Source organism: Zonotrichia albicollis, chromosome 1 (assembly GCF_047830755.1).
Source record: "Zonotrichia albicollis isolate bZonAlb1 chromosome 1, bZonAlb1.hap1, whole genome shotgun sequence".
Classification (NCBI taxonomy): Eukaryota; Metazoa; Chordata; class Aves; order Passeriformes; family Passerellidae; genus Zonotrichia; species Zonotrichia albicollis.
The window spans coordinates 117864753-117888762 of record NC_133819.1 but is presented as its reverse complement, the minus strand read 5'-3'; the positions used below and the strand labels follow the sequence as shown (position 1 = coordinate 117888762).

Genomic DNA, 24010 nt, shown 5'->3' with positions numbered 1-24010 from the left:
AGCCAAGAGTTTACACAGACCAAGAGAAAACTAGATGAATTCATGCAAGAGAAATTCATTAAGCATTACCTATCACTTTTTCCAAGACAATTCTGAGCAGCAGAGCTGTGGAGGCAAAGGGGTTTGCTCTGTTTCTGGTCACTATGAAATAGGATTCAGACCTCTGGTACTATAAAAGAAAGATGATATTCACAACATGGTTTTAATAGGTGTTGACAACTATGCTACTTCAATAATACACCATTTCCAGCGTAACATTTCACCCTCCTTTCATGAAGATACTGTATTTCAGTCCATGTTACCAGTACTTCGAGAATGTAACTGAGATTACAACACTTTAGAGGACCACAACATGAGAAAGACAAGGACACCCAAAACTGTATTTGAGTCTGCTGAAATTCTACTGATCCTATATAAAAGATTATCCCTATTCCAACCACAGAAAATTTAGAGAGAGTATATGATCTGGCTGTAACCCCTTAAAGGAGTAAAAAAAAGAAACAGAAACATTGATAATACTAAACACTGTAGCACATACAGTACATCTATGGATGTACTCAGTACCTACAGTGGGTTTTAAGTTCATTCTTTTAGCAACTGAAAAAAGTGTGGCTTTAATAAATCAAAGTTGTGTTATACACTGAAATATTAGGAATACTGAACTTTTATTACAACAATCTTCTCAGGTTTGAAGGAAAAAGACTTAAAAACAGCACTAAGTTGTGAAAAATTTAAAATATTCATACTTTTCCTGGTTTAAACAGCAGTTGTAAAAGATAATATCAGCTCAAAGCACTGGCCTGAAGCTTTACAACTGTTATAAAAAGGTACTTAAAATAACTACAACATATTTAGGTTAAGCACTTAAAGGAATTACTGGAAGACTGAATTCAATCCTTGGTTCCAATCCACAAATCATTGTGCAACATCTTAGCTGCTGAAATCAAGCCCTCTCCATTACCTATAAAGTGGGGACCATGCTCATCTCCTGAACTGGGGGTACAGAATTTTCCCTCTGCAAATACAGAAGGCACAGCAATTGCTTCTGTAAACAATGGAAGAACCCAATCCCTCTGCACCTTCCAGCCTAGCCCTGCTCTCTCCAGTCCTCTGTGCTGAGCATATTCCCAGTGTAGAACAGACCTTCTACTAGATCTCTGTCTGAGACAGAGCAGAACATGCCAGTGATTTATTTTCAAGGACTCTTAAGTGATCAAAGTTTTCACAGGTACAGTAAAACTCCCTATAACCCCCAGATCACAGCCAACATATAATCTGCTTGGCTTCAGTTAAGTTTAGTGAGGTTAAATACCTGACTTGATAAGGAAGAAAAACCTGACAGAAAATGTGAGCCAAAATGGCTACTAGCACAGAGTAGACAGTACACTCGCTGAACTCTTCCTACTGCCAAGCCAAAACTCAAGATATTATGGCAGACTATTTGGCAAAGTTTGTTTAAGAAACTGTATAGGACAAGGAGGAAGCTTATAGTCCCTTAACTCAATACAAAAAATACAATTGTTTAGAATTTACTCCTAAGAAAAATATTTAAAGGAAGAAGATAAATTCTGAAAAATAGCAGGCTGTTCAGACACAGATTCTAAACACTTAAAACAGATTTTTTTTTTTTTAAGTGCTGAATGTCAGACCAACTCTCCTTTAAAGGATGGCATTTATCTACTTCACAAGAGCAGTAGCAAGACAGAATTAAAACTTGGTAAAGAACCAAGATCCTCTGCTGAGTGCTGCTTGGTAATCAGCAACTATTACACATCCCAATATGGCAGACACAAAGCACATCCCTGTGAACCTGGCCCAGTTTGGAGTAGCACTTGGGGTCCTACCTTCCAACCACCAGCTCAGGTCACTGGTCTTAAAAGGAAGAAGAACCGTCCAAGCACTCAGAGATGCATGAAATAAACAGATATTTTGCCTTCTAACACTTCCACGTGTAATTAAGACAGGGAGCATCACATTCACTGGAAGTACTTTTTCTTATGGTACAGCAGAACTATATGCCCAAAATTTCTCCCGCTCTTTCAGAGCAAGCCTTGTTCACATACCAGCAACAGCAAGCATCCCAAAGTGGAAAAATACCCTCACTGCTCCTATTCCAACACCTTGGGTTGTTGTCTTTTTTTCTAAGGCAACACTTAAGTTCCTTTTAAGCCCTTCCTGTAGCAATGCCTACCACACCAGACACCTCCAAATGTAATCCACTGGAATAAGCAGCCTTAAAATTAAGGTGTTGTAAGGTCATATAGCAACAAGATCATCGGATTGAAGAGGAAGTGGAGTTAAGTTAATACTGAGGCACTATTTTAAGTTCTGTGTTCAAGACAACAGCATGATAGCCTTTCAAGTACAAACCAGTGTTCAAGCAGGATGGCTGAAGAACTTTTCTATTAAAAAAAAAGTTTTATTTCTTGTCTAAATCTGAACATGAAATGAAGGACAACAACTCATCAGACAGACAAGATCTGGTCCCAGAGACAGATGTTTTACAGCTGTGCTTTGGGCTTCCTAAAGCCCATTAGAGCTAGCACATACAATTCCTAATGTAAACAAGCTGCTTTTAGTAACTACAATATTCACTCTGAACACACACAACGCTAGTCAGGGCCACCGCTCATCACAGTTTGCACCAAATGCAGCTTACAAAGCCCATAAGATAGAATCTGTAAATCCCCTCTCCTGCACCTCCTGCAGATCCTGAAAAATGATTTTTTAGATGTAAAACCCAAGGAAAGGAATCTAGAAGGTGCACTACATGAAGGTTTGGGTTTTTTATAATCATGGCAAGAATTTACCTTCTATTAACACGCATACAATTGCCCAAATCTTGAGAAAAACAGGGAAGACAGCATGAGCTTCCACTCTTCCACCTGCCAAGACGTCCCTTTCTGTCACACTGCAGGCAATATACACAAAAAAGTTAGGGCTCTCCAGAAAGCAAGCAGCTTCTAATGGCACATTGCTGCTATGCTGAAAGAGTCACCTCAAGCTGACAGGTGGACTGAGCAGAAGCTGCAGTCAGAATCCCTGACTTTTTTGTAAGGTGTTCATTCCTCTGCTAAGCTACACAATGTAAACTGCCCATTTCCCTCTCTGGAGAGCAGCAAGAGCACAGTATTACAGAAGTGACTAAGCAGCACATTATTTGACTTGCAATGTACTTTTTTCACCAATTTTAACAAGGAGGAGTGCATTCATTTCACTATCAGAAAGCTTAAGACTATGATAGGAAGTAACAGCCTCAGCCACCTACTAGGACCAAGCACTCATTCCATCTCAAACCAGCAGGAAAATGTAAATAGTTGGGAATACTCTGAATAATGGAATGCACTGAATTACTGACTGATGAAACTTGATGACACTGAAACAACACTGACTTGATAAAATTTGAGACAGACAAATTGACTCAAAGCTGATGAACCTAATGGATGATTTCAAGCTTGCAAAAAAAAAAAAAACCCCAAAAAAACCCCAAAACCAAACTAAACAAAAAAAAAAAAAAAACACCAAACCAAAACCAACAGCTCCCTCCCCCCTTTATTGTGAACAAATTGTTTCAAAGATTAAATACTTCACATCTGAAAGAGCAAAGAAGTTATTTATACATTAGTAAATCTTTTAGGCTTTTGTTTCCCTACCTGAAGAGGGAAGCTGATCTCTGGTCAGTGGATTATTAATTTTAACCAATTTATAGCAAGCAATCCATAGCATCAACAGAATAAACAAATTTTAATATCCATTTTAACTCAGGCCAGCACATTTTTCTTTCCGTGTCCTTTGCTTCACAGATGATTACTCTATTTCTCTTTCTCCCATGAAGGTTCCCAGGCAACTGATCCAATCCACTTGCTCACTGCCACCAAAATGAAAAGATGAAAAGGGCTTGCTGCTCTCCAAGCCAGCGGCCCCCCTCGTCCTCAGTACCAGCTCTGGTGTTCATCAGATCCTTTTATGAGCTAGTTTGATTCATTACAACAGCAAAATGCTCTCCGTTTTACAGAGTTATTTTTCTGCCATTTTGGTGAACTAAAGTGGCTCACAGAAGGACCTGACAAGCACTGGTGCCAGAAAAAAGTAGCAGAGCCATGTGGTTGCGAGTTGGGGCGCAGGGGGACAAAGGCAGAGAGGAAACTTCTCCTTTTAGAACAATGTCCAGTTAAATTAGCTCACTGCATTTCTCAAACCATACCCTGACTTACACATGATTAGAGGGACCACAAGGCAACATTCAACAGCTTCCAGCTATCTTAAGAGCTACAAAAAACTTATTATACCAAAAAAAGTACTCTTACACAGATTTAAGTATAATACTCCATCAGAAGAAAAAAAGTTCTTACAAACATAATATCAAGATAAGGATACCCTAGACAAGGAGGGTAAAGAAGGCTTGGCAGATTTCACTCTAGTTTTTTAATTTTAAAAATGAACAAACAAAAATCAAAAACCAAAAAAAAAACCCTGGGAAGAGCCACCAATCTCAACAAACACTGTGATGGAGAAACAAGTATTTTGGATAAGCAGAAAAGAGCAAGAACTTTTGTCACCAGTATCCAAAATAAAGCTACCAGAGGACAGCTTATGTGCCTAAGAGAAAGCACCTTGAGGGAAGAAGGCAGTCAAGCCAACATGGTAGGAGCAGGTGCTACAGCTGCCTAGACCCCAGGTCTTCTGCCCAGAGATTTCTGTCCATGGATCAATCTGCCCCATTACCATGGACTGCCTGCTGCAGATGTGCTGTTTCACTCCAGAAGAGAGAAGTCAAAGTGTCCCAAAGGTGTCACTCCCACAGCCACTTTGAATCGATCTCACTATTCAAAGTTCATTGCCAACCTGGAGGCTCCTCAACACAGAAACAGCTGCCTTCAGCACATGCTGAAGAGAAAAAGCACCCTGCCCCAAAACACCACCATGGTCACACCTTGACAAATTAGAAAAGGGATTTTTAGCTTTTCTCACCCTACCAGCCTCCCACCAAAAATCTTAATGTTGGGCAGCCACAGAACACACCACTCAACTCCAGGTGACACACAGGCACACAAAGGAAGACAGCAGCAGATCCCAGAAGCCCCACCAGGGGACAAGTTCAGGCACACAGCCTGCATCCCAGCTGACACTCATATCCACCTCTAAGAACCACTCCTAGTCCAGTTCCTTGGACAGCCAAAATCTGCATTGCCCAACCAGCCCCTACTGCACAGTCCAGTTGTGCCACTGGTCATGCGACAATGTCAGGGAAGTCACATGTGAACCAGTGACAAGCCACAGGTTGTCCACCCAGAGAGGCAGGCAGAAAGGCAAGCATCCTGGTTTCTTCTGAGAGAGGAGACAGAGAAAGGTGAAGAACAGAAAGAGATTAAGGGGATTAATCTTTTAAATCACACCATTAGGGAAATTTCTTATGAGAAGAGATATGGAAGCAATTGCTTTCACCTGCAGCCTTTCATCTTTGCTGCAGCCAAGGTTTTATTTTTTAACTTCACAAAATTAAGTAGTCATGTTTGGGGCAGGGGGTAGCAAGGGGGTGTGAGGCCTTAACTTACTTCCCTGAGAACTCACTGTTCAAGACTTCAGTCACCTCAACCACAGCAAAGCCACACAAACACCTCCCTTCCATTTTTCTTTCTTTTTTTTTAATAGTTTCAATGCAACATCTGATATGCTCAACTTCTAAGAGTACTATGTACTACAAAGATTCCCAGACCCAAGCTGTAAGACATGTTTCTGTCCTAGTGCTGACTGTAACAACCTGATTTGTCCAATAGCCATGCAATTTCTACAAAACAACCCCTTCCTTCAGCATGGCTGCCACAACGCTCAGATCCTGTCTGCACTGTGAAAGTATGTTCACTAAGAATCACTTCTGTGAGAGAAAACAGCACAGGCTGGGGAATACTGCAGAACTGTAGTAAGGAGAAATGCAGGTGAAACAGGTAAATTTTTTTTCAGTAATCCCTGTAAAGATTACAACAGAAATAAAGAAGCACATTTCAGTTACTTGTGTACAAAAAAAGAACAAAAAATGAAAATGACAGTGTACCTTTGTAGAGATCAATACCGAAATAAGAGGGAAGTGAAGCTGAAGCCTGCTTATTCACTTCCCCCCAATGAAAGAATGATGATTAAAGATGAGTGAGGTTGTACTCCACTTACAGAGCTGAGTGAATGCAAAGCACAGCACACACCTCACAATGGTACTGATAAATAAACTGAATTACTTAGCAGTTCTCTCCCAGACTAACATCCTGAGGCAGTCCAGAAATCCCTATTTAACTCACTTTCTGAATGATTCCTTCCTAAACCAAGAGAGATAGTAAACTGCTCACTATAAACTCTCAGTTTAATTCTTCATGGTTAAAACAACTCAAGGCAAGAATTATACTCTTAGTGACAGTCTCCTCATCAGAGTTTAAAAGAATCTCTGAACTCACACAGGCACTGGCTACTACATCACAGGGCCTTCCTTTAAGCCATCCTGACACAAGTACACCACCCTGTGCAGCTGTCTGGTCTTTCCAAGAACTAGCAACATAGTCCCAGAACCTTTCAAACTATGAACTGGAGATGATGAGCTGTCTGCTTTTTGCCTTGCAACAAACCACCAAATCCAACAAGCAGCTACTTCAGTCCAGAAGCTGCAAAAACCAGAGCACATTCTCAAAAATCCACAGGGCTTGCCTAGCTATATACCAGACAGTTGAGCCAAAAATATAAAATCATCATCTTAGACCTCATGCCAAGACAGTAACTGCAGTTACTGTCACATTCAAATATAGAACTTCAAGCAGCAGGATACTTGGGATGCCTGATTCCTGGACTTTAGATAGGCTCTCCTGTCCAGGAACAGGTAAGGTTTTGAAAACAATTGTTATACCCTGAACAACTAACTAAGATGCATCCTTGAAATTTACCAGTCTCTCACTGTCATGCACTTTTATCTTGGCCTTATCAGAATTATTTTTGAACACCTGTTAGCCTCATCATTACTCTCCTTCTCTCAATCCTCCTTTTATTGAGCATTACAAACCAGGTCAGTTGTATTGCGTTTCTGGCTGTTAATCTTCAACTTGAAGAAATACTAAACTGCCCTTCTCTACAGTACAGACTGACACGTGCTTTCCTGCAAGACCTTTTACCAAGCAGCATTTCAGCTTTGGATTTCAATCTCAACAGCCACATTGATGGATCCTCTTTGAAGCAAAGAGTATTTTCTCATAACTTGTCATCAACTCAGACTTCCCACTTACTAGCTCATCCAAGTTAATACCAAAGACTTGAACCAAGTTTTTCAGTTTCTATTATGTAAGAGCTTGTTTCACATTTCTCCCAGAACAGCACTACCTACCTCAATGCTTTCTGTGATGAAGACTTCCTCCATATTTTGTCCTATTGCTGATGTCTAAACTTCTAAAATTCCAGCTTTCAGCTCAGCTTTAGTCTTCAACTGAATTCTTTCACAAAGAATGACCAGTATTCCTTCTCACATAGTGACTACCCACTTAACAAATCCTGTTTACCCTGTAAATAAATCCATAGGCTTCCTATTTTAAGATCAAGGACAAAAGTGCCTTTATTAAAGTCTTCCTTGGCCTTGCTCCACGTTCTGATCTGCTTTACCACTGGTCACATAGTTCCTGGTCTCCAAAGCTCTCCTATTTCTTTCAGAAATATCACAATCCCATCAGGAGCTCCTCCCCACACCCCAAACTTCTCTGCTTGCCAAAGGATAGCCCACAATGGCCACGTCCATTTCAAAATTGTCATGGGACCAGACCCTCCCCACTCACAGCTACACAGTGCACAGAGCAAGAGAAAGCACTACAGCTCTATCTATCCACTATTAAAAGATGGGGAGATGTCACTTTCATGAAAACAAAACTTGAACCAAGAGGATTTTCCTCTTCAGAGGGTCATGAAGAACCTTTGGGAAGCTGCCAGCACATGCAGCAGCCCCCTGCTCTGGCTGTCTGCCCCTTGCCATGACAGCATCCAGGGGCCAACATGAGACTTCATCAAGCTTTGGTGCAGCCCGCCAGCCCTCCCCACGCCAGCCTAGGCATCCTCCACGGTTTTGGTAGAAAGCAGCATTATTATTAGGAGCTGAAATGCATGTTTATTTTGCCACATATCCTCATTATCTAGGGCTGGCAAGAAAACACAACTCCATTAAGCAAACAGAAAGCAGTATGAATTGGAAAAAAAGATTAAAAACCCAACAGGAAAGAAATTTGAAGAGGAACAAAATCTATGGGAAAGCTGGGGGGAGGGGAGTAGAAAGGGCAGGAAGGAGAAAAGAAAGTTTTGTTTTCAGAGCAGGACTGCCTCTGCTGCACAGAAGGAATCCTACTTTGTACATCTGATGTACACCTCCACAAAATGTTTTAAGTGACACTTGCTTTGTAGATAGAGATCAAAATAAACTGTGGGGAGGTCAATTTCTTTCAAAATCACCAAGAAATGTTAAAGCCAGCTACCTGTTGAAGTTCTAGCAGTAAGCTCAGCTGAACAGCTTAAAAAGTGGCTCAAGAACATTAAAATAAAGTGCTTGCAAAACTCTCCAGCACTGGATTTGCCAAATGCCAGCTACTCCCAGGCAGGTAAGCTGCTGCACTGCTCTCCCCAAACACAAGCTCATATTTAAATGAAACCTGAACAGAATAACCTCTAGGATCAGGACCATATAAATGAAATTTTATTTTCCCCTCAGAACCATTAGGAAGAGGGCAGACATTTTGGCTGCAATGACTTTTTCCAGACAATTGATTCCCAAAGTTATTTATTCCCCACCATTCCCCTCAAGGCCCTCTCGTCACAGCAATTGTCTATGTCAGAGGAAGGTTGGACTCAGCTCCCATGAAAGCCAAGCAAAACCACACCCAAAATAGCTATATAGGTCACTACAGAGCAAAGGGAGCCCTACATCATGCCAGCAAGGGCTTCTGGTTAGTTCCCACATGCCAATAAGCTTTCAAAGTCATATGTTACAATGTTCTACTAAAAGAGTAGCTTATATGGTAACTAGCACTCTTCTATTGAATCTTAACTTTTAAAAGAAAAAGCTTAAATTAAGTTGTACCCCTCCCTTTTTTTTTTCCTTTTTTTAAGGAGAATGCATTCAGCATAAAGGCAGCAAAACAACCAGAGTGCTTAGAAACAGCTACAGAACAGCACCCAGAGAAGAACCCAAGTGGCAGCACAAAGATCCTTGGTTTTGGCTTGGCTTCTTCTAGGTGCATGTTTACATCTCAGAAAAGGCACAATGTTGGAAGCTAAGAGCTAATCAGCTTTTATATACTTAGGAACACCCTTAAGAGCTTTGTTGTCATATTTGGGCTCTTGGAATGTGTCCTTTAGGTCATAACCTCCTTTTTATTTTTTGCATCATGCCCTCCAACCTCATTTTCCAAGACAGATTTTAGTGCACAACTACAACGTGGCATTTCCATGACTGCTGATCTTGGGTAAGATGTGAATCACTGAAAGGTAGTCAGATTGTACAGGCAGAAAGAAATCAGGAGGAAATCTTCCATCAGGCTTCAGTATCTCATCAGAACCCTAATAAAAACATGGGATGTTTCTGCATATTGTACCTCACTCCTTCCTCTGGAAGAGTTTTAAAAATTAAATCATAGTTGGAGTTTCCCTTTGCCTTTTTATCACTGCTACAATATAGACAGTATTTAAAACTTTCTTGCATTAAAATCCAGTAGTATTTGTGCTGACAAGCTATTCATGGAAATATAAACGATGAGAAATGATGGAGTTAATGTCTGTCTTAACGATGAAGCTAAATGGTGAAGCTGAATTAATACAGTAACTTCTCTGTTGGAAAAGTGAAGGCTAAAGCCTCACCTACACACAAAAGAGTAATTTGTCAGAAAGAGAGTTTAATTATTTACTAAAATTTGCAGTTTTCTCTTGTATACAGGGAACATTAAAGTAACATAAAAGTATCACCTGTGTTACTTATGGGCATCAGTTAACCAGCTCATAAATCTGAGCAGTTAGTGATTTGCTCACAGCAGACAAATACATAAGGGTTTGGAATGAGGATTTAAGGGAACTGGGGGAAGGAAGACCTTCAGACACACACACCACTCGTCTCACAGTTGCCTGTACCCTTGATAGCCGCACACTTTTGTTTGAATTACGTCAGATTCACAAGAGCAAATACCGACCAGCACATCCTAAAGGCTTTCCATCTGAAACCTAATGTAAAAATGAGTGGGAAATAAGGGATAGAGGTAAGGCACAGGATTCAAGGAGACACCTGCGTTTATTTCCACTCTCCTTCCTTCTGGTTACTTTCTTCCACCTCTTCTTTCCCACCTTAGCAATCTCTACCTATCACACCATAGGCTACAAACAAAACCAAACCCCATGGCCAACGCGGCCTCACTGCCACACTTCAGCAGCTCTGAGAAAACCTGAGAAGCCTCTATTACTCAGGCCTTTCCAGCTTGACAGAAAATCATGTCTGGGTTGCCTTTGTTTAGGCTTTGCTGTATCCTCACACTGCAGGCTCTCCTGGCCGCAGAGCCACCGTCCGTGGGGCACAGAGGTGGCACGGAGCCTCCCCGTGTGCTGGGGCAGGGCAGGCCCACTGAGCACAACACCCACCCACCCATGCCAAGCCCAGACTGAGCAGCACTTCCTTCTTCAGTACCTGCCTGCAGCTTTGCCATCAGCCTGACCCACCTGGACTCGCCAACAACTCGTTTTATACATCTTATAAAAGTCCTAATGTTATTTCAGTGTTAACGGCAAATACTGCAAACATTCATCAGAAGCTTTTCAGTTCAAAAACAGCAAATAGCTCACATGGGAAAGAAACTACAGTCAGGTTAACTGACCCCTCTGCACGGACAGGGAAACCTTTACAGTGCTCCTCTGACACAACTCTTCAGGCTTCTGCATTAACGAAACCCAAAAGGAACTGGTCGCAACTGAAATCTCCCATCACTGCACAGAGTTTTAGTGTTCCACTAAACCTCATTTTTACTGACATTGTTACAGTGCAAAACCCCTAGAAATTTTTATTTTCCTAAAAGGACTGTGTGATCCTTGCCTGTGATTGAAACTTTCCTTCGTTACTGAAGAGGCAATAAAATAATTTTGGATTGCAAATATGAGGCTTTTTCCCCTGCTTAAATAACCTAACCATGATTTACAAGCAATAACAGAAATGTCATCACATTGTTAAATATTTAGTAAGATATTTGGTCAAATATGATTATCCAATTAGTATCAGTGAATTAGTAATTCAGTTACACTTGCAATCACAAGCATTTAATACTCTTCTAAGAGCCTGTGCAATGGCTTTAATAATGATCTTCATAAAGTTTATAAAACAGCTCAAAAGAGACTGAAAATAAGCAGTTCAGGTTAACAGAAAGACAGGGCAAGATGAGTGAATCTGTGGCATTCACCAATACTTTAGTAGGGGAAATTTTGTTTTGTGAAACTGTTTCAAACTTTACATTATGTCTAAGACCAAAAATAATTACTTTTTCCAAGCAGCTGTGGTTTTAACCTAGAGGAAAATAGTACACTATCATAAGGATTTCTGCAAAACCCTGAGCACATTTACAACACCAAACAAGAAGAAACAAGCCATACTCCCGACTTTTGGTGGCTGGAGATAGGAAAATACAATTTTTTTACACAATGTAATTGTTCTGATCACCTGTTACAAACCTCAGAAAGAAATGGTTAATTTTCCCCCAAACTGCATCTTATTTTAGAAGTGATTACTAGAATTTTTCTGCTGGTGCTATAAAAGCAGACCTCTTCAAGGGAGCTCTCTCTGTCACCTCACTGTTAAGTTTGTAAGCAACCTGGACATCTAAAATATGGTCTATGCTGAGCAACGTGGGGGTTTTATTATTATTTTTATTTTGTTAATAAGAAAAAAAAGTATTGGAAACTTTCACGGTGGAAACTAGGGAGCTTGGAAGTTCCTCTCTTAGCAGCACCCAGCAATGGAGAGGAAAGTGTTCTGCATACGTGCCCCAAGCATCCAGCTACATTTAGCTTTCAGCCTTTTTATTATCATTGTCAATGAATGGGCCCCAGTCAAATTAAAGCTGCCATTTTAGGTTAAAGACTGGAGAGCCTCTGTTGTGCAACAGCGAGACAAAAACACTCCAAGCGACAGATGCAGCACTCTCATTGGAAAATGATAGATTTCAACTTTTATAAAAAAAAAAAAACAACAAAAAAAAGAAGAATAATAATTATGGATCATGCTTTTTAATATGAATTATATATTGATACTCACACATTACCGCAAACTAACGGGATTTATAATTGGGAAAAATCAGCTACCCATGCTGCTAAGGTCATAGTCATTAAGATTTTTTTGCCGTCGTTAGAATGGATGATCTGTGAGGAAATGAACAGAAACATTTTTTGTTCAACTTGCTTGTTTGTACCTCCACTAGTCCCGTATAACACGAGAAAAGAAAAAAAGGAAAAGGGAAGAGAAAAAAAAAAAAGGGCTAACACATTCTCCGGAAAGCCATCTTCCAGGATAAACACTGCCCGCGATCTGCTTTGATGAGAGTAAAAATCGAGACGAACATCGACACAGAAACAAAGTTATCGCACCGAGGTTATTCTGATATTGCCCAAGCGAAACATCCGCGGAAGCCCAAGTGGCACGGGAAATTTAAAAAAAAAAAAAAAAAAACAAAAACCCAAAAAAAAAAAAAAAAAAAAAAAAAAAAAAAAAAAAAGAGAGGCTTCTCGCAAATGAAAAAAAATCGCCCTTTTCCGTAGTGGGGAGGTGGGGAGGCACGCTCGGCCCCCTCCCAAACGAAAACAAAGGCAGAAAGTGGGGAAGTGCGGGAGAGTTGCGCGGCGCCGCGCGGCCCCGCAGCGGACAGGGAGCTCCCGGGCATCCATCGCTACTTTCCTTTTGTCCATTGTCTGTTTAAAAAACAACTACTTTAAACCCGGGCGTGAGCGGGCTGTCGGGGGGAGCCGGGGAAACCGGCTCCATTTCCAGCCCGTGCCCACGGCCACCCCTTCCGCAGCACCCCGACCCGCCCCCCCGGACACCCACCCGCGGAGACCGGCCCGGCAGCGCGGGGCGCGCCCGGAGGGGCTCCACAGGCGTGGGAGCGCGTCCCCTGATGTAGCGCTACCGGGATAAATGAAGGCAACGTAATGATGGCTGCTCATTGCCTGCAGCGCCTTCTCCCTGAGACTCACTAACAACCCTGCCCCCCTCCCCCCGCCACCGCTCTCTCTCTCTCTCACACCCGCGCACACGCACAGGCGCTGCCCGCTCCCCGCCGCCCCGCACGCAGCGCCCGCCGCCGGCCCCGCTCCGCACCGCGCCCCGCGCACCCGGGCCCCCCCTCGCTGCGCGCCCCGACCGCTTTGGCCTCAAACCACCTTTTTCCGCTCACCCTCAAAATGGCCCGGAACGGGGTGGGGGGAAGCGCGACGAGGGGAGCGCCCCGGCCCCGACCCCATGTGCGCGGCGGCAGCGCCTCCCGCCCGCTCCGGCTCCGCGCCGGCGGAGCGAAGGTACTCGGCGGGGTGAAACCCCTATTATGCGGCGTCCGCCGGCACCGCTCCGGCCGCCTCGGGGAGCGTTCTCCCTTCCCTTCCCGTCCCCTCCCTCTTTTCCCCCGCTCCCCTTTCTTCTCCGGCCGCCGGGGAGCGCCGGCCGCCCCCTGCCCCCTCCCGGTGCCGCCGGGGCAGGACGATCCCCCCGCCGCGCGCACCGGCGGCCGGAGCGGCACCTCGTGCTCCCGCCTCCCTCCTCCTCCCTCCCCGCCCGCCTTCCTGCCGCCCGCCGCCACCCACCGCCCGGCCTCCGCTGGGGGTGCCCCCGCTGCGGCCCGGGCCCCGGCCCCGGCGACCCATGTGCCTGCGCGGAGCGGGGCGGTGCCGGGCCGAGCCGGGCCGGGCCGTGCGCGGCAGGGAAGCGCCCTCACTTTGTTAGCGCTTGTTGTGCCGACGCGGCCGCCGGGAGCCGTCAGCGTGGTCAGCGGGGGAAGCGCTCCCGCGGCCATCCCGGCCGGCGCTGGGCCCCGCCGCCCCCGCCGCGCAGTTTCGCTCAACTTTTCCCGGATTTTTAGTCACCCTCCAAACTTGCGGAGAGGAGCGCAAGGGGGAGAAGAAGGGAAGGGGAAGGGGCGCCGGCGCTCTGGCTCCCCGGTGCCCTCCCCTCCCCCGAGGCGAGGCAGGCGGCCGGCCGGCCGGCCGGCCGCAGCACAACAAAAAGCCATTTACACCCGGGGAAGTGCCCCGCTGAGACACCCCCCTCAACACACACACCCCCCCGCCCCGCCTCGCCCGGAGCCGCGGCAGCGCTCAGCATCCCCCACCCCCCCGGACCGCCGCCGGCAGCGAGCACCCCCGCGCCGCTGCGCTCCGCTCCGCCGGGGACAGAGACCTGCCGCGGGTGCCCTGCTCCATGGCCGGCGCCCGCCTCCTTCCCTCCCTCCCTCCGTCCGTCCGTCCGTCCGCGCCCAGTGAGGTGCGGGGTCACTCACCGGGGCGGTGCGTGGCCGTCGGGGACCGGTGTCCCCCGCTCGCTCCCTCGCTGCCCTCCGCCGAAGGGCCGGGGAGGAGGAGGGGACACGCTCCGGAGTTGGTGCCGTCGGCCGGGGGGGCGAGGCGGGGTGCGGGTCTCGCACACAACACACACGCACAAAACACACACGCACGGAGTTGCTCGCTCGCACCGGGGCTGGGCTAAGAGGGGAGGAGGGGGATCCCTGACCGGGGCGGGCAGGCGAAGGAGGGGTGGAAGGGAGGGGAGGGAGAGGAAGGGTCAGCGCGGGTCTCGGGTAGTTTCGGGGTCTCCGCCGGCTCCGCTTCGCTCCTTTGTGTAATTTCACTCGATTCAAGTTTAATCCGATAGTTCCCGAGCGAGCGAGCGCGCCCGCCGGAGCCGAGCCGAGCGCGACACCAGCCAGCCCGGCGGCTGCCGCCCCCTGCGCCCGCCCGCCCCCGCCGCCTCCCTCCCCTCCCTCCTCCCTCCCTCCGCCGCCACAAGGCGCGCCCCCGACACCGCCCCCTCCCCGGGGGCGAGCGCCGCCGCGCGCCCCGCCCCCGCGACGTCACCGCCCCGCCCGGCATAATTTATGCAACGAGGAGGGAAGGGGGAAAAAGGGAAAAAAAAAAAAAAAAAAAGAAAAAGAGGAGGGGAAAAAAAAAATAGGAAACCCCCCCCGCGCCCCGGGCGGGGGAAGGGCGGGGGTCACTAACCTGCCTGCCCGCGGCCCGCCAGCGCCCCGCCGGGGTCCGGCTGCCCGGCCGAGGGTGCGCTGCTGCCGCGGGGCACGGCGTCTTCCGTGCGCTCCCCCGCCGCTCCGCTCCGCTCCGCTCCGCCCCGCCCCGCCGCACTGACCGGGCCCAGGGGGGCCGCTCCGCACCGCTCCGCACCTCGGGGGCAGCGCCGCGCCCGCCCGCCCGCCCGCCCTGGCGCGTCCCGTCCCGGGAAACTCCCGGTGAAGCCCGGGGGGTGTGTTGTGTGTGAGGTGTCACTGTGTCACTGCCGCTCTTCAAACTTCCCAACCGCGGCGGCGAAACGAAACCGAGAGGCGTCCCGGGAGGCTGCCCGGCCCCGGCCTCTGCCCCCGGACGGGCAGCGGGCACCGCACCCCCGCCCGCCTCCCTCATCCCGGCCACCGGGGCGGAGCGAGGCGGGGTAGGATCGCCCGAGAGCGCGGTTTGGGGTGGACTTTGTCCCGAGCGGGTCGGGATTTCAAAAGGAAGCGGCCATTAAGCGCTGCCCGCCCGCCCGCCCGCGGCAGCGGCCCCGTCCCGGCGGGGCCGCGCTCCCCCGGCACCGGCACAGGGTCCGGCTGTGCCGCCGCCGAGTTTGTCAGCGGTGCGTTCGAATTCGTGATACAAAGCGAAACAAACTCATTCCGTAAGTAAATTAGACAAATCCCACCCAAAAGTGATTACCAGTAGCGCGCTTAGCGGTCCTCCCCGCACTGCTCTGGAAACTAAATAAGCGTCTTAAAAGTATAAAGAGATTAAAGCGTAAACCCAGTGCAAAGATACTCGGCATTACAGGAATTTTCAGCGAGTCGTTTGACGAGATAACTTTTTACCATCATTGTTAGTGGCAGGTTGGAGAAGGAAAAACAGTCATGTGCTCCTGGGCAGGGACACCCTCCCCCTCCAGCTCCTGCCGCTCCTTTTAGGGGGCTGCTCACTGCACCCACCCTCGTATCTTTGCCGTGGGAAAGAGAGAAGGCGTCCTGTCCTCGCAGGATCTCACACAGCTTTTCCTCTGTGCTCTTTTAACACACAGTTAGTAGGCTGGGAGCTGGATCCAGGCAACGTGCATGTCAAAAGCTTCTCGGGCTGTTGGCTCCCTCAGTCCAGGTGTCCATGTTGATTCCACGGCCATGAGAGCCACTACAGCTGCAAAAATATTTCAGGCTTCTCCGGAGGAAGTATGACACTCTTCCACGTTGTGTCATTCATGTCTGGCCTACTCAGTCTCTCTTGGGTTTAGGGGAAGGCACCTTTTGGGAGAAGGGGAGGTTAGCAGTTTGGGAGGCATCACCATCTTCCATGCAGCCGGGCCCGTGCAGTCACACAGAAAGGGGCCAGCAGCTGGGGTGGTGTTGCTCTCCCAGGTTTTCAGTTGAAAAGTGCAGTGAAAAGCTGATAGCATATGATGGTGCAGTAGAATACACTCCCTGTTCTTCGCCAAGGTCTTCTGTGAAGTTAAAAATAGCAAGTGGAAATAGTATTTAAAAACAAAACACTTTGAAGCAGCACATGCCCCAAGTATACCTTCACTAAATTTGCCCAGTTTACCATCGTTATATTTTTATTTGTATTTCTGTACCCTTTGAAAAAACAAACAACAAAACAACAAACCTACACAGAGGTATTTTTGCAAGTTACCAAATGTAATCAGTTTCAGCTTTCTCTTGCAGTATGTTGACAGACCGGAGAGAAAACAGCCTAGAAACATTTACCCCAAGTCTGTTTCTCTGCGTGCATCATTTAAGCGTGCCCCTACTCTGACAGCCAAGCACCCTGGTGCAGTGTAAGCCTGCCTGGAACTCCCCTTGCTTTCAAAGATTTAAGTTCTCCAAGATTTAGGGGTGCGAGAAACTCATTCTGAGACCAACTGCCAGCAGCCTCAGTGCTCCCTCTAGAACTTGTTTCAGTTTCTTGTTGAGCAGAAATCAGAGCGAGAAGCTGCCGAGCATGAAAAGTGCTCAAAGCATATCGTGGTGCCAGAGTGAGCCAACCAAAGAAATGCTGCACTTCTTTAAAAACAGAAATATATTAGCATGGCAGAAGCAGTGAGGGGGGGCATGGATAGGTACTTGGTTAAATGTTTGTTCCACTGGAAAAAAAATGTCCCAGTCTCGACTGTGTCTTGTAGAAGGCACAGAACCAGCTCCTCAGGTGCCATAAATCATCCTCAGGCCATGGCCTATGGAATCAGCTGGCTTACTGCTCGGGTCATAAAAATGTGCAGGGAGTCTCCCAACGCTTTCCAACATCAGAAGAAACAGAATCTGCAAATAGCACTTTCGCAGAAAGGGGAGAATTACAGCCATCCTCTCACTCCTCAATAACAGGAAATAGAGAGTAAGGAAAAGTGGAGCAGTGGTTTCACCACTCCAGGGTGGGACACTGTCACGGTGTGGCACAAGTTCCCACACGTGCACACTCACTGGTAGTGCCAGACGTGGACAGAATATATCACAGTGCAGCTGCTGCACAGGAAAGGTTTTTGAAACCTTAACTTGTGCTTCAGCCAGTCCCCAAGGAGAAAGCTGTAACTCCACGAGTTACCAACAAGGCAGCTTCATAGGAGAGTGAGGAAACACCAACATGGCATCCTCATGATTAACCTTATTGGTAACAGCTTATTAAAATACCCAAGAGATGACAGGGATGAAAATTCACTTGTAGCCAGCCACCCAACCCTTTGTGTGCTGTTGGGAAGAAGTAATCCATCTGATGTAGGCAGCCATTTGGCTCACAGATTAGAAAGAATTTGCATTAATGGCTGAGAATTTCAACAGCAGTTGCAGAGCAAGGGTATGTGTACCAACAAAACCCCAGTGAATTGCTACACTTTACCTAACCAGGTAAACTCTCAAGTTTGTGGGGATAGTTTGTACCAAGCTGAGCAAGCCACTGTGTATGACAGGCATAGCTGTGCAGAGATAAGTTAATGTACTCCATAAGTACAGCACTGAGATTGCTGGGTGGCATTTAAACCTGTTTTAAAATATCAGAATTACAAAATGCAAATGATTTAGCATCACATGAAAATACAAAGGCAGGTTACTTATTCAGTAGACTTTGAAGAACCAGCACCTGTTTTAACAGCCACGTACAGCAAAATGTGATCTTAAGATCTAGACATTGTCACTTCCGCGGGTAGCAGATGACACCTCACAAAGTCCTGAGTCCCCAGACAGGCTGTGCACAGGGAGGCCTCCAGGCTACAAGGGCCAAGCAGTCTGTGCCTCGTTCCTGACAATCCAGTCGAGGTATTGAGCTTGTTTGAGAGCTGCTGAGGGCTGTGCAGAGAGCTCAGAGCAGCCCACCCTGCTGGAGAGCAGCTCTGTTAAGCACATCTGGTTCCTCACCTGCTCAGCACTGTGAAGGTCCAAGCCATGCATCAGATCCGACAGAAAGTACTTGTGCTGCTGCCATGCCCTCCAGGTGGCTTCCTCTAAAAAGCTTTTTGCTTTGGTAAAGGAAGTTTCGGCTCCCAAGGAAATTCTGTACAGATGTACCCAAAATTCAAAAACTTCTCCTCTCACAGGCTTGCTTTTACTTTTATTCATACAAGGAGAGATGTGAAACCATATAGTGAGCCCAAGCTTGTGCTTGGAGTAACTGAGCACTTCAGGCTCAGCATTCAGGATGCCACTTCAGAGCCTCTGACCTCATGTTTTGTCCCATGGTTGCTGGGAAGTGGCTCCAAAGTCACACAGCCATGACACATACTCACGTTTTATTAATCTTTGAACACTGTTTCAGTCAAATGAAGTGAAAAAAGTCAAATGGTTTCTTTTTCTTTCACAAGTGAAAGTTTTACTCAAAGTTTCTCAAAATTTACAGAGCAATGGAAGCACACATGACAAAGTGTGTAGCGGCCAACAGAGCACAGGTGATAGTGATATGCCATAAGCTGAAGGAAAAGAAATATTTTTTCAGGAGAAATCGTTCACTAATTCATAGCATGCTGAAATACCAAGAGCACGTGGATTTTAGCAAGTACCAGGAAGCAACAGACTCGTATCAGAAAGAGCAACTTTAACAACTTCAGCTGAAGAGCTAAAAGTGCTGGAAATATAAGTGCTACAAGGAGCCACCCTGTGGCACCAGCAAGCTAAGGGAACAGAGGGCAAACCAGGGTAGACACTTGTGTGGGTTGGTTGGGTTTTTTTTTTTTTGAAACTCAAGCCAGGCATAGTGACAAAAGCTGGAACTGGCCCAAACAGCCACTTCTGTGGCAGGGAACTCTTTAACTGAGCAACTGAACCAGAAAAGCAGAGGAGCAGCGAGCTCCAGCAGCTCTTGCCCACATGCCACTCACCTGTCAGACCTCTCAGGGGCAGAGCTCTCTGAGGGGCACCAGCATTCCCTGATGCCTCATCCTTGGGAATCCAGCAACAAGAGGGAAATACTCCCAAAATTTATTCTTTTTTGTGGAAGTGGTTTGATACAGCAGTATCTCTCACATAACAACATACAGACCTCTCAAGGCTAACTTAAGGACTAACCCAAGACTTTAGGGGGGAATAGGTGAAAAGTCTGTCTGACACAGCACACTGTGACACGTCACTGTGGGTGCTGTGGGTGCACACACAGCTGTGGGCAGCTGTCCCCAGCCTGTCTGCACTGTCCCACTCAACCTCTCCAAAACGCTGCCCGGCTACTGCTGCTTACCTATGATGATCTGGATGGCTGGAAGGAGGCACCCAGCCAAGTGCCAGCGGCACAGAGGTGCCAAACAACTTGCTGTCCCTCCCAAACAGACTCATCCCTTAGTTTGCTGCCATATGAGGCAGGATCATCTTGCTTCTGTCTAAATTCTGATTTAAGAGGCCAGTGCATTGCTCACCTGAGGCTTCTGACTCTCACTACTACTGGAGACAAGACCAGGCCACTTCTTTAATCAGGAACAGTAGTGATTTCTTATAAAAATGGAGCAAAGCCACAGAACTGACCTACTCCTCATCATCCCTGCTGGTGAGGACGTTTGCTCTTGGACCGTGACATGAGCTGACAGCTTCAGGATTGGTTTTGTTCTCACCATGCAGGAGCAGAGTTAAGGACTCCCATTTCCATCTTTGACTGCTCAGCAGAATGTGCCTCTTCTCACATGGAGAGCCACAGCTATCGCAGCACTGGCAATTCCTGACCTTTGTCCTTAATAAATGGAAGGCATCATATCTAAGAATGAAGTCACACCCCCGCCAAAAGTATCAGCTGAAATAAAAACACTGCAACTTGTCTGCTTAGCAACACGGGCTGCCACCAACATCACTTCCTCCTAAAGACAAAGTTCAGTGCTCGGGCTCCACCCTGACTCAGAGCCGCCCGTAAAATTGGATCTGACTCGCTGAGAGGTCACGTCTCCTCCTGTGAACAGGACTTTCCAGAGCAGCAGTATTTCACTGGAACTTCCCAGCACACAGGCAGGGAGAGAGGGAGGCAGGGAGGGAGGGAGGAAACGCTGCCGCAGTCACAGAGTTCACCTGCCGAGGAGGCAAGGCACTGACTTCCACATTTCCATTCATCTTTTCCAGATTTTTCAGAGCAGGTACTGAATAACTTGTTCCTTCTGTGGACTGGGGAGCAAGAGTGATTTCTCACCATTATTTCCTGGGTTTGCATATGCAAGGAGCACCTAGGTGTGACATCCTCGGATGCAACTACGGATGTTGTCATTGCTTGTTTTGAAATAGGAAGCAATGCAAAACCTATGGCCAAACACACCCAATATCCTTGAAAAATATTTACAAACCATCCTTGAAAAATGCTTATAAACTATTTTTCCTGCTTATGTTCATTGAGAAAAAGATGCATTTAAAAATGTTCTATTTTATAACTTTTTAATAACTGTTTAAATTTTTTTCTGTGTTTGCTTTTTTAAATGCTTCATAAAACTGCAAGTCTACAACAATTAAAAATCTATTTAATTATATAGTTAAGTTAAATGTGGTTTCTTTCTGATTCTTCTTCTATTCTGAAAGAGGATCAGCTAATAGGATGATACTGTTTTCTCATTAAACTCAGGTCCACTCCCCTCCCCACTTGGTAAACTTATAGGAAGGGGGCTGAGAGGGATCTGAAGAGGCCATCTGGTCCACCCAGGCTACACACAGATAGGATAAAGTAGCCCCAGACAATCCCCAACAGATGTTTGTCTAACCTGTTCTTAGAAACCCTCCACAGAGCAGAGACCTGAACTTCCTAGGTAGCCTGTTCTGGTATTTCACCAGCATTCAAAAAGAATTGATCAAACCTCTTCCAACCTTTTACACATTGGAAAATTTATCTGATTCCCTCTAAAATTTATTTTTAAGGCTCAATATCCTTCCTTCTTTCACCACTTCCTTTTGTATTCTACATCTCTTATTTGCTTTCTCTCCCCATTCTGTACTTTATTTTTCAGCATCATGAAACCAAGGACATTGTGGCAGTTGGGAACTCACTGGCACTCAGTGGAGTCATCTTTACATTGTTCTTGATGACTTACATATGCCACCTATTGATAAATCCTAAGAGAGCATTTTGCAGAACTGCATCGTCCACTGTAATTTTGTTAGTGATGCTCTACAAACTCCCTAAAAGCATCTACCCTGACTTCTCCACGAAACTGATGATTTATTTTTCCTATATGAAGTTCATTTTGATTTCTGTACTGATCATCTACAGTGGTTACTGTCCTCCTATCTTGGTGCAATTGAGACATTTCACAAACATACTCTGCACTACACCAGTTCAGTTTATTCTTTGTCTTTTTGTACACTGGCTTTATCATGGGACTATCCTGCTGCCTTGCAGCAGAGTAATTTGTGACATCTCTCTTGTCTCTTTCCTTCTCTGTCTTGTCCTTTCTCTCTCTGGAATGGCATGCATGGAAAATTTGGTTTCAGAAGGATATAGGGACATAAATAAAGTCACTGTATGTTTATATAGGGAAAAAAGTACAATAAATTGCTCCTTCCGCTATTTCAGACCCAGCTCTGAGAAATCAGTCTCATACACTGTGAAGCTGATGAAACAGTCTCATACATAGTTAAGTATAAAGTTTATGGAAATGTTTTTCTGTTACAGAGTAGCAAAGGTGCCAGCTGTGGTCTTCCTTCCACAGACACAAAACAGTTTAAGGGATGAAAATTTAAATATGAATCAATACTTAGCTATGAAAACAGCACAATTTGGAGGAAAAGGAGAATGCACTCACACTTATTATTAATTATTGTGCGAATAGGGACATTTAAAAATTGTGAGATGTATTCAGCAAGTGTGTAAGGACTTAAACTGGCTTGTACGATCTTCACAGTTCCTCCCAGTCCAAGCTGACATGTATCCTTTGTGGAGCACTTCTCTGCAAGAAAAGAAACAACTGATTGGCTACACAGAGTTTGATCACAGAACCCAAGAATAGTTTGTGTCAGAAGGGACCTCTAAGAGCCACCCTGCAGTGTCCAGGGACATCTTCAACTCAATCCAGTTGCTCAGTGCCCAATCCAACCTGACCTTGAATGTTTCCAGGGATGGGCATCGACTACCTTTGCACAACCTGTGCCAGTACTTTACCACCTTCATTGTAGAAAAAAACTTCTAATCAGTGAAGTATTTAATAGATCACACCATTAATTGAACCTTTAAAGAAAAGGTACTCTGGCAATACCAACTCACAAGTAAAAGAATACCTCACTTCATAGGAGACTTGTAAGGTCTGATTCCACGAGGTGCTGCATGCTCATCACTCATGCTGACATGGTTTGAAAGCAAAGGTGTTCTCTGATGTACCAAACTTGAAGAAATAAAGCTGGAGCTACAAATCAGTGTTTAAAGCACCATTCTGCACATTTTCTGTTTCTGTTTTGCATAAATATCTAAAATTAGTTTTATCCTTCAAGAGGAACACCTTGGCTCTGCAGCACTGAGGGAACTCCCCTGAAAGCTGGCCAGAAACTCACCTCTCCTGTGCACAGGTTTGTTTATACTTTGGGTATGACAGGCAACTTACACAATCATTGTATTTGCTGGTTCGCTCTGATGCACAGAACAGAACCTTGTTTCAGTTAAGGATGAAGATCTCGTGTCTTCATCCCGTGGTGGCCGAGAAGGGAGCTGGTTTGAGGCACATCTGTGATGCCACAGGTCCCACTCCAGAGGCTGCCCACTCTGGCAGTGCTGCACAGAACAGCACAGCTCAGCAGCAATGGGCCAATTGTTTTCTCTCTTAAAAACCACAAGTCAGAACACGCCGAATATTCCGCACTGAGCGCACAGATTGTATCACAGCTTCCAAGGCAGCAGGTTTTCACCTGGAGCTTGTCTATAACTTAACAGAAAAGCTGTAAAGTAGTTGCTAAAAGATAAAGATAACAGATGCAGTGCTGGCACGAACATTCATCTTTGGTGCAGCAGGTTACTAACATGACTTTTGAGTCAGAACACTGCACATGCTCTCAGGCTTTTTTATTCAATAAGTAACATACCACACACCATGTCCACCTTGCAATCTGTTGGGAAATAAGAAACGTTGACACGGTAGCTAAAAAATCCCAAATGTAATGGCAGTCATGTTGATGCCAACTTCTTGGAAACCAAGTTTCATGATGCATAAAAGCTGCTTGCTTTCTTCAGAGGTAGACTTAGCTTTTTGAGTTGTATCTGCTGTTGTAGAACCACCAGAAGTTGACACAGTGCATTGTATACAACAAAACTCCCCAGAACATTAACAAATCAATGTAAGTGAAGGCAGACACTCTTAATATCTCAGTCAAGGGAG

General features: G+C 46.1%; 1 protein-coding gene across 13 annotated transcripts in view; it reads right to left on the bottom strand.

Annotated features, from left to right (window-relative positions):
* CHD7 (chromodomain helicase DNA binding protein 7) overlaps positions 1–15376 on the bottom strand; it is a 133636-nt gene extending 118260 nt beyond the window's left edge. For 5 of the 13 annotated variants that reach the window (XM_074551362.1, XM_074551429.1, XM_074551438.1 and 2 more), the window contains exon 1: positions 14523–14990. The gene's annotated coding sequence lies outside the window, so the exon portion shown is untranslated. Of the gene's footprint in view, positions 1–12292; positions 12397–13078; positions 13221–13427; positions 13636–13830; positions 13853–14522; positions 14991–15240 lie in introns of those variants that run through there. The other 8 variants (XM_074551375.1, XM_074551363.1, XM_074551368.1 and 5 more) reach the window with 8 other exon arrangements.
* Positions 15377–24010: the final 8634 nt, after the last annotated feature.